Here is a 14,902-nt window from a genome sequence, read left to right on the forward strand (position 1 = left end):
GGTGCTTCCAAATGCTGATAGTGAATTAAGTGTTGCATTGTGTCTGACTCCAGTTCCTTTTGTCAAACTTGCAAATATTTTCCTAGGAAAGGCAGCACTTTTAGGAATCCTTGATTACCTGATAAGATATAAAAAACTCTTGTTCTGGGCAGAAACCAGCCTTATCAGTAATAATAGGACTGTCTATGCTTGCCATATTTCAGAGTGAGTCATTAAGACGAATGTCACACAGAAGAGGATGTACCTAGGACCAATATGGCTATCTCTCAAGCTGGATGTAAAAATTGATGAATTTAGATTTCAACAGAGCATTGTTCTTTACAAGCAAATTTCCCCTTGCGATAAATCTCCCCAATCTCCTCTTGTTTGTCCCTAAGAGTCTGGACTGGAAGTGACCTCTTACCTAAAATTTTTGTCTGCCAGAAATTGAAAATTTGTCAGGTCTGCAGCAGAGGAAGCCAGCCATATTCAGTTAAGAGGCCTGAGAAATAAGGTACACCAACAACATAGACAATGAATAATTTCTAGACCCTCATAGGTGTGTCAGATTGCTGCCTTCTTTAAAATTTTTACTTATTTATTTATTTTAGCATTTCACTGAAAAGTTTTTGTTGGTTTTGGTCTTCTGGATGGAAATGGAAATTTATTTTTCAGGAAGGAGTATCCCATCATGCTTCATGCTTCACCTGTAACCAGTGCATGGCCTCTTCTTTGCTGATCCTGTTTTTGTATTTGGCCTCAATGTAGCCTGCCCTGTGCTTCTTTTCTGCAATGCTGAAACTTGACTTAGAAACACATGGAAATCTAGGCTGTAGATACCAATGCTTGGATCATGTTTGATCCCCAGATTGATGTGTTCCTGAATCCCCAAACGAAGGATTCCAGTACTGGAGAAGTTAACTCATACTCCAGCACTTTTAGTCCTTTCTCCAGGAATTCCTCTGCCTTGACCCCATGGAATGTGCAGTGGACAGCAATCTTTTCATTTCTCTTGATGCCAAAGGATCTGATGGTGTGTCTAGCTTTGGAGAACACAAAAGGTCTGGCCTGTCAACTGCCCCAGTACCTTAGCTGCCTGAGTCAGTCTGTCCATTCTCCTCCCACCCTACAGATACTGAAGCAGAGCTTGTAGATGGGAAGTTCCCACATGGAGTTCTCTTTTTTGCCTTGATCTGGTGCAATGATGGGGAACAGGAAGAGCCAGAGTACTGCTTGTTAAGTGTATTCAAACTATGGCTCTAATTCTCATACTTAATATTAAAAATGGCACAATATCACCCAGGATAACTGAGAATTAAATGGGCCCTTGGGAAACTTTCTAAAAAAAATTTTTTTTAACGTTTATCTATTTTTGAGACAGAGAGAGGCAGAGCATGAATGGGGGGAGGGTCAGAGAGAGAGATGGAGACACAGAATCTGAAACAGGCTCCAGGCTCTGCGTTGTCAACACAGAGCCCGACGCGGGGCTCAAACTCACAGACTGTGAGATCACCACCCGAACCGAAGTCGGACGCTCAACCAACTGAGCCACCCAGGTGCCCCGGGAAACTTTCAATATGAGCAAAATATTCATTTGAGAAGTATCTATAAGAATGGAGAAGGGGTGTAAAATTCCATATATCCTATGGTCTGACTGCATTTTTACATGAAAGTTCTTACATTCAGATTCCAGGTTGTTTTGATTAAATATTCCTTGGCCAGAAAAATTATAAGTATACAAAGTTTTGTATCCCTCTGCATTACCCAGATCACCACTTGAACATAATGACATTTATGTTAGTGGCTAACATTCCATAACCCTCTTTATAACCCATTTTCCTTCCATTTTCTCACACCAGAAATGTTCAGAGCCTAATTGCTTAAAATTAATCTTTTTGAGGGGGCACCTGGATGGCTCAGTTGGTTAAGTGTCCAACTCTTCATTTTGGCTCAGGTCATGATCTCATCTGTCAGCAAGGTGTCTGCTTGAGATTCTCCCTCTCTCTCTCTGTCCCTCCCCCACATTATATATAATAATATGTATTATACATATTATTATATATAATATTATATAATATATATTATTATATATAATATATAATAATATATATAATATAATATATAATATTATGTATAATATTATATATTATTATATATAATAACATATATATTTTCCCAGAGATTTACTTTATATAGAGTCATTTTCTATAAACAGTTTTGATTATTTTGATCTCCTTCATGTAGTTATTTTGTTTTCCATGGTTACCCATGTTTTCTTTTATACATACGTAACACTTTTTAGATTCATAAACCTTTTACTCTTACTTAATGAATTAAATAAAGTATTAGGAATATGTTTAGAGAGAATAGTAAAAGCCATATAATAGTGTATTCAACTAAATAGGACTTTGTTTTTCCTTATTCTCAAAAAGACTGAAGATAGAGTAGGTACTATAACCAAGATGGCAACATAGATTGTTTCCAACATCAGACTCACTCACAAACAGACCAACTAACAACTATTAATACACAAGATACCATTTTGAAAGCCCCGGAACCCAGGTATAAGGCTGAAGCATCCCCCTAGACCATAATGCAGAGAAGGGCTGCATTAGAAGGTTAAGAGGAGTAGAACAGCTACACTGGACCATATCACCCTTTCTCTAAGCTGGCACAGCACTGCACTGAGAACCAACCACTCCCTGCCCCCCACCCCCAGCCTATGGTTTCTCCAGTGGGAGAAGAGAGTCCAAGGTGTATATCTAAGGTGCCCAGCAAATGGGACACTTCCCGGGAGGCCTATTTGGGTCTTGCCTCAATGAGGAATTCTGGGACTAGCCCGCTGGATTGAGGTAGAGATGGAGAAGGTTGTGGGACTTACAGCAACCAGTGCCTAGACCTTGGAGGACCTAGCTCCTGCTTGTGGCTATGTCAAAGCAGAGACCCTAGCCAGAGGTTCCCAGAAGTGGGATTGCTGGATCACATGATGGCTCTCTTTCTAATTTTTTGTGCAGACTCCATACTGTTTTCCACAGCTGTTGTATCATTTTATATTTCTACCAACAGTGTATAGGGTTCCAATTTCTCCACAACTTTGCCAACTCTTATTATCTTAAAAAATTATTATTAGGCCCATGTCATGAAATTTATTCCCCTTTGCCTTACCTAGACCAGTGGAAGGAAATACCTATCTTCTTATGTATTTATTTTTTTTTTTTTCTGAAGGAGGGAAAGCCTTCCACTTAGAGGAATTGCCAGGTATGATTCCCCTTCCTAGAATTTGTATCTGAGAAGATTTCTTTTTGTGTCAAGACTTAGAAGAAGGAGGCCTTGGGCTTTCTACCCTAACCTCTACCTATTATTTCAGTATTATATTACAGATTCCTGTCTCTTTCTTGGGGATGAGAGAGTCACCCTTAAGAACCAAAAAAACGGAGGCGCCTGGGTGGCGCAGTCGGTTAAGCGTCCAACTTCAGCCAGGTCACAATCTCGTTGTCTGTGAGTTCAAGCCCCGCGTCAGGCTCTGGGCTGACGGCTCAGAGCCTGGAGCCTGCTTCCGATTCTGTGTCTCCCTCTCTCTCTGCCCCTCCCCCGTTCACGCTCTGTCTCTCTCTGTCCCAAAAATAAATAAACGTTGAAAAAAAATTTAAAAAAAAAGAACCAAAACAACGAATGGCTAGGCACTCTCCTTTCTGTTTTAACTAATAAAATGCTAACCTGAAATGCTCACATGTCTGGGAATAATGGAATATTCAGTCAAAACAAGAAGAAAATACTGCCATGACAGAGAAATACAAGTACTGTATGATTTCATTTACCTATGCAACATAAAAAAGCCGAACTTACACAGAGAGTAAACTAGGCAATTGCCAGTGGTACAGGATAAAGTGGGAATAAATGGGTGAATGTGGTCAAAGGATATAAACTTTAGTTATAAAATAAATAAATTCTGAGATTTTAATGTACTGTATGGTCACTATAGTTAACAATACTCTATTGTATATTTAAAATTGCTAAGAAAATAGATCTTAAAAGTTCTTAACACACACACACACACACAAAGTAACTATATAGATGATGGATGTATTAACTAACTTAAGAATGGTAATCATTTCACAATACATACATGTACCAAATCATCATGTTATGTACATATACACCGTATACATATACACAATTATATATGTCAATTATATATACCAACAAGGGAAAAATTTAAATAATTGAAAAAAAAGACCACAAAAGGTAATTTCAGTTGAATCCACAGTACTTCTTATTTATCTCCAATGTGCATGAATTCTATTCTCCAAATCATCCCATCATCCAAAATAGATGCTAATATGAGCTGTTTCATCAGTGATACAGGCAACAGAAAGGAAGGTAACAGAAGAAATTAAAGACACTTCCAAGGTTTGCAGAAAAATTTAAATCTCAGTGATGAAAGTCATATAACTTTGCTTCTTTATGGCCAACAATAAAGGTTTTCAGATATAATATGTAGTCTTCATGTTTCTAAAGTGTTCAGTTGCTTGTGGTCAATCAACCATCACACTCATTTTAACTAAAGCATTTGGACAATGCACCTCTTCAATTGATTATTTTTGTGTTTCAACTAAAAAAGATATCTGTGATTTCACACATTTCTAATTTATGCTGAAGATCATATATCTAGCTAAATTTGGAAATTATATTACTGTGGAAGAGGTGAGAGACAGAATTGAATTGTCGGTCCTTTTTTTATATAATATCTATCTGCATTTCAAGTTCATGTTCTGGGCTGCATTGTGTTGCCCACCATTATTTATATGTTGAAGTCCTAACTCCCCATACCTCAGAATGTAAATGTATTTGGAGATAAAATCTTTAAAGAGGTAATAAAGTTAAAAATCAAGTTTTTTTTTTTTTAAGGTGAGCCTCTATCCTATCTGACTGATCCTTATAAGAAGCAAAAAAAAAAAGTTAAAAATCTAACATTTGTTGAATAATGATAAGAAAATGGTTTTGAATATTTCAGGCAAAGGGAAGACAAGGAGTAAAGGACTTGAGGAAGAAATGTGTTGGTAATGTGTGGGGAAGAGCAAGGAGACAAATGTCAAGCATTGAGCTTTTTATTTAAAATTTCTAAAGTAGGGGCACCTGGGTGGCTCAGTCCGTTGAGTGTCCGACTCATCTCAGGTCATGATCTCACAATTTGTGAGTTCGAGCCCCATGATGGGCTCTGTGCTGACAGCTCTGAGCCTGGAGCCTGCTTAGGATTTTGAGTCTCCCTCTCTTTATGCTCCTTCCCCCCTCACCCTGTGCCTCTCAAAAAAAAAAATGAACATAAAAAAATTTAAAAATAAAAAATTTTCAAAAGTATATATATATATACATATGTATTTCTTTTTTTACTGCTTTATTGAAATATAATTAACATAGAACATTGTGTAAGTTTGAGGTGTACAACATAGTGATTTTATATATGCATATATATGCAAAATGACTACCACAAAAAGATTAGTTAACACATCCATAATAGTAATATATATAGAATATTATATATGTACATATATATTATACATAATAGGTATGTAATATATATGTATATATTACATTACTATACTATACATATATGTGTATATTATATATATATTATATGCATATGCATATATATTATATTATATTATATATGTACTTATATATGTTTAATATATATTATATATGTACATATACATGCATATGTATATTATACATTGTATACATTATATATATGTAATAGTTGGTAATTGGTAATATATTACATATATATATATGTTATTGGTCAAAAGATATAAACTTTCAGTTATAATATCAAAAAAAAAGTCTGGCAATGTAGTGTACAACATGATGACTATAGTTAACAGTACTGTATTGTATAGTTGAAAGTTTCTAAAGGAAGTAAATTAATTTTAAAAGTTCTTACCACACACACACAACTATATATATTTTAATTGAATTTCTGAGTAGAAGTCTTTGCTTTCCTTTAGACAATGTAAAATAAAAATAATATAGCCCCTTTCTTCATTAAGGAAAATATTTTTTTAAATGTGAATATTATTTTGAAATGAATATGCTTCTATTACAAAGAAGCTGTAAAGCAAATCACTTTGGGCTAAAAATATTCAGGCACTATGTTAAAATCCATTCACTTTGATCATAAGGCAAGCTAAGAATACATAAGTTTGTGATACAGAAAATTAACTAAAGAACTTGCCCCTATTGAAATTGGGAGAGAAATTTATATATAAATTCATTTCAATCATGATTGAAAGTTTTCTTATTTTGATTTCACATGCAATTTAGTGTAAAAGTGTAAGGGCTCTCTTCTTACAGATTTATAAGACAACTACATCTTGAATTCAATTTTAAATCCACTGGCTTAAGGTATTTTCCTGGAGACAAGAAATATGTGTTTGTAAAAAACAAAAAATCCATAAAAATACATACCTATTGTCCATAAATAAAAACATCATATTTTTTCTTGTTTCTTTTTAAATCTTAAAATACATATAAGAAGTTACAGGAGGTTTTGGTTGTTGTAGATATCTATTATGATATTTTATACATCATTTGTTAAGTAGGTATTAAGACAAAATTATCAAAAGTGATTTTTTGAGTTTCTAAACATGGAATATGTTTTATACTTTTACATTAACTCCCATTATAACAATATTTTAAGGTTGCATACCATAATCATGAAAAATATTTTTCCCTATTACCATTCAAAAAATGTATAGTCAGAACTCTTGTGCACTAGGTATCTCAAAAAATAGAATAAGGCACACTGCTTATTCTCAAGAAGCTCACAGTCTAGCAGGGAAGCCATTCTAATAAACAGAATACTGCATTCAGTACGAGAGGTGAAATGATCTTTGGATGCCTAGGGTGATATGATAGACAATAGACAATATGGGTGGGGCAATAAATTAATTCAACAGTCATTCAGCAAATATTTCTTAACCTTTTACTATGTGCCAGACATTATTTTAATTGCTGGGGCATGGTGGTGGACAAAACTACATTTACATGGTTTACATTTCATCATGGGAGACAGATAATAGGCAAAAAAACACAGGTGAGCTTTACGTCATACAGTGGTAAGGGCTTCATGCCTCACGGGACTTCTGAATTTGAACTTGCCAATCATCCGAGTATAGGGAAGACTTGCTTAAGGTAACTTGACTGGGATCAGAAATCATGTCAGGTGTTATTCTCATTATCACAATGTGGAGAGAACAGAAGGTAAAAAGTCAATGAAAATAATTGTTCTAGTGGTGTTCTGTTTCTGGGTTTGTACACACAGTATGGAAAGCATGATCAAGAATGACTACAAAGGAATTCAAAGTGTGTTTGAATAAATGATATGTGGTATGTGGTAAACAGAGGCAAAGATTTGGCTATTGGGTAGCTCAAGTGAGTAGAAATAAGGTTTGGCATCAAAGGGTGAAATGAAGGGGAAAAATTTTAACCATTTTTAATTTTCCCCTCTCATCTTATACATATGGAGCATACTTTTTAACCTGTCCAGATACTGTGGGATGAGGTGGAATTAATGGATATGGAGGGAAACTTTTATATTTCTGAATGTGACACAAAGGAAAATGCAGCAACAACTTTGTGTGTGTGTGTATGCCGGGGGTGGAAATGGAAATTAAGAAAAAAGATAAAGGACAAAAGTCCATTTAGAGAAAAATATTTAAGGTCTTACTTGGAGATAAGTATTATAACGCCAACTCTTGTTTCCTCATGATATCTACATCTACGTCATGATACCTACATCTACCTTACTCCATAAGACTTTTTTTAATGGGTCTATTGCTTTGTTGAAAAGGCTAAACCACAATTATTCAAGAAAAGTCAATATATGAAGTTTGGTATATAGTCAGTTTGACCCCCAGGTACATATGAAATGTACATATGAAATATTTCTAAAATGGTTCTGTTACTGAATTTGGGCAGTATAGTAAAGCAGTCAGGACAAGTGTGCTGGCTATGGAGCCAAACAATTTGTGTTCACACCCTGCCTTCAGCCTTTACTGTGTGGGCTTGAGCATGATAATTGACCTCAGCGTGCCTTATTTTCTTCATCTGTAAAATAGAGAATATAAGTGTATTACATTATGATTGTTGTGAGGATTAAATAAAGTAACATGTAGTTTATCAGTACAAAGTCTTAATAAAGATTAGTAATTTCTATCTTTAGTTATCTCAATAGAAAATACTTATAACTTCTTAAATCACTCTCTTATCTTGCCTCATTTGCAACATGAAAGAAAAAGGTAAATTATGTATAATATTACAACTATTATAAAACTACCAGAGAGTTAAAATAAAAAAATAATAGAAAATTAAGTAATTCAAATAATATAACTAGATTTTTATTTTTGGTGGAATAAAAAAGTTATATGTGTCTAAATTGCAAGAGGAAGACTAGGACAACTGAGTCTATTTCAGTTTAGGACACTGAATATCTGAAATTATGTGAGGATTTCAAAGGCAGTGTCAACCATTAAGTGTATATTGTTGTTTTTTAAAACTTTGTTTTCACAGTAAACCTTTATGGTAAAATAATGTTTTTTTTGAACCTAATAATTAAAAAAAATGTATTTGTAAGGTTATGTGTAGGTTTGACACCATTATTAGCTCCTGTTGTTAAATTTAAGCATCTTAATTAGTTAGAGATTGCATTTTTACTGCAAGTAAAAGAGAATATAACTGAAAAACGGCTTAAACAAAGTTTGCATTTTCCTTACATAAAAGAATTCCAGAAGCAAATACCCCAGGACAAATATAGCAGCTCTTTTTGTTATAAAATGCCCACACCTTTCCTCATGCCCAGTCATCTTTATCATATGGTTTGTCACCTGATAGTTATGAACAGGAGTTCTATATCCAGTATCAGGAGAGTGTTCCAAAAGAAGGATAGAACAAAGAAAGGGCAAAGAACAACTGCAGGTTTCAATTATTGTTTAAAAGCGTTTTTTGAAAATCAGTATCAGTAATTCTCACTTATACCTATTTGGCCAGAACAATAAATAAAGTTCAAGTGGTAAGCTTTCTAAGAGAGAAGGGGAAAACTGATGTTTTGTGAGTAGTGTCTACCTGTCTAAATAAAAACAAATCTGGAGTCAAAGAATAGTGATTTTTATTTTATTATTTTTATTTAAACATTAAATTTAAATGTTTGTTTATTTATTTGTTTATTTGTTTGTTTGTTTATTTATTTATTTATTTATTTTGAGAGAGAGAGCCAGAGACAGCAAGAGCAGGAGAGAGGCAGAGAGAAAAGGAAAGAGACAACCCCAAGCAGGCTCCATTCCATCAGTGCAGACCCAACGCTGGGCTCAGTCTCACCAATCCTGAGATAATGAGCTGAAATCAAGAGTTAGATGCTTAACCAACTGAAATACCCAAATGTCCTGCCATTTTTTATTTTAAGTAATTCTTTTTAAATTGCTGCTCTTTACACCAATTGCTTATTCTGAAAAAATCCAATAAATCAATGAGGTTTAACAATTTGAATATATAGAATAATTATATTTTAATAATAATAAGCAAATGTTTTCTTTAAATTTAATAGACTAAGAAAAACTCTTAAATGGTGATCTCATATATATATATATATATATATATACACCATGGGCTGTACAGAGTAGTTAAAATAAATATCTATAGGGATATTTGGAAATCCTTCAAAACATGTTGTAGAGCTATTTCTTGATAGCCTTTGGGAATAAATAAATTTCAATTCCAGATAATTTTTAAATCTACCTTTCTATCTGGTTTCTCATGAACAGAATCAAGCAAAAATACGAAACACTTTAAGATCATCACAAAGGATGTGAAGCATCATAAACCTGCCCAATGACCTTGAGATATTAAATACTTCATGCTGAATTAGGAAATGCATTAATATATTTATTCAACACATATTTACTTTGAACCAATTAAGTATTACCCTATGCACAGTGCAATGGTAGTATTGAGATTCTATGATCCAACTTAACGTTTTGAAATGTTTTATATAATTAACTGTTTTGTGGATGATCAAAGGAAAAATAAGTTCTTTTTTGAAAATATTTTTTCTTGTTTTATTAAAAAGCTGTCTTTGAACTGTCAGCACTAAGCTTAGTATAATTATCTTGATGATGCGAGGAAGCCCAAGCTGGTTGTAAGTCACAAGAAATGGCACAAAGCTAAAAGGAAGATGAAATCAAGTGAGTGGATAAAATATTCTTCTTTCATAGGTGGGATCTAAGAAGGGATGTACTTCACAAATATTCCTTTCAGTTTGAGAGCAATTCAAAAAAGGAAAGAGTCAAGAGCACCATTGCTTCAAAAGCTGACCTAGAATAGCTTTTCAATGTAACAGAAAGTATTCTCACTGGGGAAAGCAAAGGCTGCAATAACTACATGATTTTAACCTAGATCTAGTTCATACAAGTGCCACCTCCTGGAATGGAGCTAGTTCAAGTGGTTACATCAAGTTAAAATGTGAAGATTGTATGCACCTTTCAGAATTCTGAGTTCAAACTTCATTTGGTTGAAATAAATTGTGCTTCATCTTAATTCTTGTTTCAAGCAAGGATACACATGCTGATTGATTTATTGCCATCAAGTGATAAATTTTCTGAACAATAATATATTCCCCCCCCCACTTTAAAATAGCTTACAGGAAAAATGAACCAAGGAAAATTAATCCTATACAGAAGAATGCCATGATGAAAGTAATACAGAGAAATAAATTGTATTTCCAGATATTAAACTTCTCACTCAAGATATAAGAATCCCCAAGAAGTTGGGAAAAAAGAAAATAATAGGCTCTTACTGGGTAATTAATATATTTTTTCTTTTTAAATTGTTATTATCAGTGTTATCAATGCTACAACCACTCCCATGTTCAGTGAGTTTCTCTAGGGAGAACAAATAACTGATTTGATGTTATTTATCTGACCAGCTTGTATTGGTCTAACAAATGTAATGATTTAAAATTTCTTGATCAGCCACTAGGAAACTTTACAAAGCTATCTTTAAATAAATAAATAAATATATATATATATATATATATATTATATAAACATATTTTTCTTACAAATAATTTTAAGTCTCAGTCAATGTCAAATTCCACCCCCTACCTCTGGGAAAAAAAATAATCATGAAGAAACATATTTTTTGTTTGTGTGAATGATATGTTTGGTAAACTTATCGAACTATCATCATTCAAAACATAATCATGTTTTAGTTATGCTTTAGTTGGAAACATGGATTAGTGATTAAAAATAAGAAGTTTATAATATCAAAGATTGATATCAGTGAATTATTTATTCTAATCATTAACATTAAACTTGAAATCGTTATATATGCAAAACACAATATTATGCCACAAATCCACAACAGTAGGCTTTTCAATAAAGATAACATTGCTGTCACAATTATAATAAATAAATCAGTAATATGTATTATTTATTATAAAAGCACTGAATGTACTTAGATGTTTATTTTAAAGTTATTTTTATCATTGTGGACTACCTTGACTGTAAGTCTTGCTGTTTTTATATGAGAATGACCAAGAAATAACACATGGACTATTATTTGCAGCAAAATTTAAATAGCTCCCATTTGTATTCTCGTATTTCATAAAGGTATGTTGTAATATTTTGGCAATGAAGCAGAGTAGAGGAAATAACTAGAAGAAATAAATGATAGATTAATGAAACCACATCAACTACTGATAAAAAATATAGGCAGAGAAACTACGGATAGTTTTGGTTGCTTGCTTTATCTTGCTTTAGTAAGTGATTTTTACCTTTATATGATATAATAAACCATCTTTATATAGAACAGGATGCAAAATTTATATAAATTTTAAATAAAATATGAGTTTTCAGAGAAATTCTTTCTTTAAAAATATATTATTGTTTATAATTCACTAGACTCTTGAGGGACATGTTTATTTCAAATAGTAGTTAGTTTTGAGAGAGATAAATAATCAAGTGAAAAATACAAGTTATTTTAAAATGTAGTGTAACTGATATGCAAGTGTAGTATATTGGTAACAAGTAGTAAAGGTAAATATTTCATAGGTTTAAGGAGGGAATGGGGAGATGGTTGTGAATGAAGAAGATTTAAAATTTATGAAGAAAATAGATGTATGGTGTTCAAAAGTCTGTTTCAGTGTTTTATAACCATAGCTTGTAGACACACTCAAACTCCCCAAAAGCTTTCCATCTGCCATTTTTCTAAAGAAAACACAGACAGCTAACAGAGACATGAAAGGATATTCATCATCACCCATCATCAGGGAAATATAAATCAAAACTAGAATGAGATGTCACCTCGCTCCTGTCAAAATGGCTAAAATAAGTAATACAAGAAACAATAGGTGTTGATGAGGTGGAGAAAAGGGAATGTCCTTATGTTGTTGATGGGAATGCAAACTGCTGCAGCCACTCTGGAAAACAGTTTGGAGGTTCTTAAAAAAGTTAAAAATAGAATTACACTATGATGTAGCAATTGCAGTGATAGGTATTTACCCAAAGAATACAAAAATACTAATTCAAAGGGATACATGCACCCTAACTTTTATTGCAGCACTATCTACAATAGCCAAATTACAGAAAGAACCCAAATGTCCATCGACTGATGAATGCATATTAGTCGGCCATCAAAATGAATGAAATCTTGTCATTTGCAATGACATGGATGGAGCTAGAGAGTCGTATGCTAAATGAAATAAGTCCACGAGAGAAAGACAAATGCCATATGATTTCACTCATATGTGGAATTTAAGAAACAAAACAAAAGAATATGGGGCAAAAAAAAAAAAAACAAACAAATAGAGAGGAAAACCAAGAAACAGATTCTTAGCTATAGAGAAAAACTGATAGTTACTAGAGGGAAATTGGGAGGAAGGATGGGTTAAATAGGTGATGGGTATTAAGGAGAACATTTGTGTTGAGCACCGGGTATTGTATGTAAGTGTTGAATCACTAAATTCTACACCAGAAACTAATACTACACTATATGTTAGCTAACTGAAATTTAAATAAACAACAAATTGAAAAAATAAAAATGCAAAGACAGGCCACAGAGTAGGATAAAATATTTGCAAAGGATATATATCTTAAAAGGACTATGATCCAAAATATATAGAAAACTTTTAACACTCAATGAAAAACAACAGAGAAGTGTTTAAATATGGCCCAAAGACCTGAACAGATACCTCATCAAAAAAGATATACAGATAGCAAGAGAGCATATGAAAAGATGCTCCAAACTGTTTGCTATAGGGAAGTGTAAATTAAAACAATAGTGAGAGGGGCGCCTGGGTGGCGCAGTCGGTTAAGCGTCCGACTTCAGCCAGGTCACGATCTCGCGGTCCGTGAGTTCGAGCCCCGCGTCAGGCTCTGGGCTGAGAGCTCGGAGCCTGGAGCCTGTTTCCGATTCTGTGTCTCCCTCTCTCTCTGCCCCTCCCCCGTTCATGCTCTGTCTCTCTCTGTCCCAAAAGTAAATAAATGTTGAAAAAAAAAATTAAAAAAAAACAAACACAATAGTGAGAAATCTCTACATATCTATTAGAATGGCAAAATCCAGAACACTGACAACAATAAACACTGAGAATATGGAACATTAGGAATTTTCATTCACTTTTGGTGAGAATGCATAATGGTACAGCCACTTTGGAAAGGCAGTTTGGTGGTTTCTTACAAAACTAAACATACTCTTACTATTGATCCAGCAATCATGCTCTTTGGAATTCACTCAATAGAGAAGATTTATGGTCTACATTAAAATGCCCACAGATATTTATAGTAGTTTTATTCATGATTGCTAATACTTGAAAACAACTAAGATGCCCTTCAGTAGATAAATGAATAAACAGTGGTGCATACAGAAAATGGGATATTTTTAGCACTAAAAAGACGCTAAAGAAACCTACTTGCATATTATTAACTGAAAGAAGACACTCTGAAAAGGGTACATGCTGTATGATTCCAATTATGACATTCTGAAAAAGACAAAGTTATGCAGACAATGAAAAGTTCAAGGATTACTAGGAGTTAGGAAAGGGGAGAGAAGAACGAACAGGCAGAGAACAACGATTTTATGGCAGTGAAGCTATTCTGTATAGTAGTACAATAGTGGATATATATCGTTATACTTTTGTCAAAATGTATAGAATGTACCACACCAGAGTGAATTCCGATGTAAACTATAGGCTTTGAGTGATGATGTGTTAATTGAATGTAATAACTATACCATTGTGGTGCTCAATGTCAACAGTAGAGGAAGTCGTTGGCAAAGTGGGGGAAGGGAGGGATACAGGAGTATATGCGAACTCTCTGTAATTTCTGCTCAATTTTGTTGTGAACCTAAACTACTCTATGAAAATAAGTTTACTAATTTAAACTCATACCATACACACATACAACTTCATGTGATATTGGTTAGTTTTATGCTCCATGTGTATTTGTTTATGATAAGATTGCTTTACAAAGAAAGTTCAATAACTTGTAAGGATTCATGAATCTATATCTATACTTACATCTCATAAGATAGGAAAAAAGCAGAAAGAAAAGGTAGGGTAAGGACAGAGATTAGCCAATAATTAATTGAAGATATCCATGACATTTACCTTCACGCTTCAATGGACCATGAATTTGGCTTGAAGCTTGTTAGAAATGCCCATAAAAGAGGGTATTGTGATCATTTACACATTTTACAGTGATCATAAGATTAAATATGTTCTTGGAGGAAGAACAGTTGTTCTTTAAATTCTGTGCTAACATTGTTTTGGCATAGCTGCAATGGGGCTTTGCTTCCTGGGCAAATCTTACAGCATTTTCTTCCATTTGGACTGATAAGGAATTCTTCAGGAGTGGCAGGGTGGAGCAAGAAAATGCAA

The 14,902-nt window shown here is 33.6% G+C and overlaps 1 pseudogene; it reads right to left on the minus strand.

Moving 5' to 3' along the window:
* Nucleotides 1–643: 643 nt before the first annotated feature.
* LOC122491014 overlaps nucleotides 644–14,902 on the minus strand; it is a 36,141-nt pseudogene continuing 21,882 nt past the window's right edge.

Source organism: Prionailurus bengalensis, chromosome C2, assembly GCF_016509475.1.
Source record: "Prionailurus bengalensis isolate Pbe53 chromosome C2, Fcat_Pben_1.1_paternal_pri, whole genome shotgun sequence".
Taxonomy (NCBI): domain Eukaryota; kingdom Metazoa; phylum Chordata; class Mammalia; order Carnivora; family Felidae; genus Prionailurus; species Prionailurus bengalensis.